Here is a 2,890-nt window from a genome sequence, read left to right as displayed (position 1 = left end):
AGGTAAAGGGGACCTTTGGGCTGTCTGGCCCTTCCTTTGCTGCCTAATTGAGCTTGTTTTGATTTGGAGTCACTTGCTACAAAGCATTTTTGGAAGTTGTGGCAGTTCAGCCTTTTCGTGAGGTAAGAGGACAGTAGCAAAGTGATAGCTCTTCACAAGTTATGGACACATCAATACCATGGGATCCTAGAATGCCAGAGCTGTAGGCTCTATCACTGTGCCTCTGGTTGTCCCAGTTGTAGTGAGGCACGGAGGAGAGGAAACCATGACTTGAACTGCCTGTGCATACATGGCTTCAGTCACCTCCTCAAAGTGATTACTGTATCTTTCTGTCTTTGAAGTGCTTTTTAAGGGCTTTTAAAGGGCTTCTACCTCAGCAACAGGGCTAGGAGCAATGGCAGATGGGATGGCTGTAGGGTACCCCCATTGAGATAAGCTTATCTGAGAACACCCCAGGTAACATCTCTCCTGAGTTGAACTGATTATCCTTTCTCGCACTTGACCCCTTCTGACAGAGCCGCCCTCTCCTAGCTCCAAGAAGCAGCATTTCCTAGATGCTGCTGGTCGTCATCGCCATAGAATTTAGCTTAGCCAAGTCACTTAGCAGGCTGGTAAGTGCTGAGAAATGTCCATTTTGATCTCCAGATGTCATGAGTGTACAAACCTAGATGGCCCAGCCAACTCTATACATAGTGTTCAGTGTGTGTGTGTGTGTGTGTGTGTGTGTGTGTGTGTGTGTGCATATGACCTGCAGCACAGTCAACTTGTTTATACCTATCACCTATCCCATAGATATGTGGTTAATACATTATGCCATGGTACTACCACACAGTAGGAAATTGGCAGTCCTGTAAGACTGCCATCACTTAAGTGTTCTGCAGTCCCTGACTATACCATACTTGCTGTGCATATAGCCAGGCACTGACCTAGCACTTGCTACTTCTCCAATCTCCATAGTGATCTATAAATTATAATCTGCTTTGGTTGGTTTAAAGCTAGTTTAAATGCTGAGGGACAAGCTCAATATGAGACTCTGCCTCAAAAAGTAAAGTGGAAAAGGAGTGAGAGGAAGACAACCAAGGACAGTTGCTTGCCTCCACAAGCACACATCTGTTCGCACAGACAAATATGTACATCTGTAGAGATGAAAGTGAAGACTTAATCCAAGAAGCCTGGTTCGAGGTATCCCTTTCATTTCCCCTTTTTTGGAAACTGAACTATCAACTCCTATGGCTCTTTGCTCCGGCTCTATGGCCTATGGCAACCATGGAGGAGGGTGAGGGCACTGTACCTACTACCCATGTGTGCTTCCATCCCAGGTTGGGTTAGCTGCCCATGGTTCCTGGAAATCTGGCAGCCTTTTTCCCTTATAGGACAGCCCCATCCTTCACACAGCCCAAGGCCCAGTGGTGACAGTGCTCCCAGAGTATGTGCATGTGCTCAGCAATGCTGCAGGGAACATTTTGCAGTGTTTGATGGCTCAGCAGTTGTGATGTGTGAGCCGCAACCTAGAGCAGCTTTAGCTTGTCAGGGAGGACATCGCACCGATCTCTGAGTCATGGGCCGTTGGAGGCACAATTGGTCCCCACCCTCATGAATTTTACTCAAATAGAAGAGAGGAGATGCAAGAGCAGAGAGCAAACACTTGGCACTGTCATTGGATATTCCCCTGTGGGCCAGACCTGGCCATTCTTCCTGGGCTGGAGGCTTTGCATTAGCATATAGGGTGGAAGAGGAAACAGAACTCGGAGTTCCTGTGGATACTTGAGGCAGCGAGGGGCAGAGCTGTGGATTTTGGGAAGTGTGGGTTAAGGGAAGCCAGTTTGTAGGGGGTCATTGATGAGTTTAGGCCTTTTCCCTCCTAACCCAGTGTTTCTCAAACTTTGCTCTCATGCTTGTTCCATGAAAGTATACCACAGAGGGACAGTCAGTCGATGGAGATTGCCTGTGGTAAATCATTACACATCCTTTGCTAAAACTTTGCTGTCCATGCCCTTTGTTGTTAGGCAATGCCAGCAGATGCCCAAGAGGATGAACAAGGAGCTCAGCCTGCCGATCCATAGTTTTTGTTTTGTTTTAGGGGCATATCGGGTCATTTTGCTGAATACTTTAAGAATCCTCTCTGCTAGTTGGTGGCTGTTGTTTGAGTGTTTCATAATTAAATGTCGGCATATTGGGCAGAGGTGGTGGTTTATCCAATAAAATGCTTCCCCCCTAAGCAAGGGAACCAGAGTTTGGATCCCCAGAACTCCTGTGTGTAAATTCCTGGCAGGTGTTGGGATCACCTACAAGAGAGTGGCTGGATCTTAGGACTGGCTAACTAGTGGCTAAACTAGCTAGAATTGAGTTTACTGAGAGACCTTGCCTCAATAGGTAAAGTGCCTAGAGAAGACTCCCAGATTTCAACTTCAACTGTCCACATGCATGCACACTCTCTACTCATACACGTAGGCATACCACACACACACACACACACACACACACACACACACACACACACACAAAATCAAAATGAAAAAAATGTCAGCCTATTGAGTGTTCTACAGAGAGTTGCATGATCTGAGGCCCTGCCACCTGAGCAGGTCTTGGTAATGGAGAGCTACTGAGTTTTTGTGGAAGGCCCATGACCTGTCTAGAGGAACTAGCCAGACCTGGTGGTATATTCCCGATAACAGGGAGGACAAGATGGAAGCCATTTGGATGTGGTTACAGGAGTCCTCTGGCTTCATGCCCTGAATGGGTTTAGCTGAAAATGCTCTGGTTACAAAATGGGTCCCTGGAGATGCTGTAAATGGGTCCAGTGCTGTGGGTGAGGCTGGGGGAGAGCAAGCTTTTCCTTCCAGGATAGGGGAGAGGGGAGCCCGGTTGCCGCCAGAGCCTGGGCGTGTCT

The sequence above is a fragment of the Mus pahari genome, chromosome 10, assembly GCF_900095145.1.
Source record: "Mus pahari chromosome 10, PAHARI_EIJ_v1.1, whole genome shotgun sequence".
In the NCBI taxonomy this organism is placed as follows: Eukaryota; Metazoa; Chordata; class Mammalia; order Rodentia; family Muridae; genus Mus; species Mus pahari.
Note: the sequence above shows the minus strand (reverse complement) of the source record.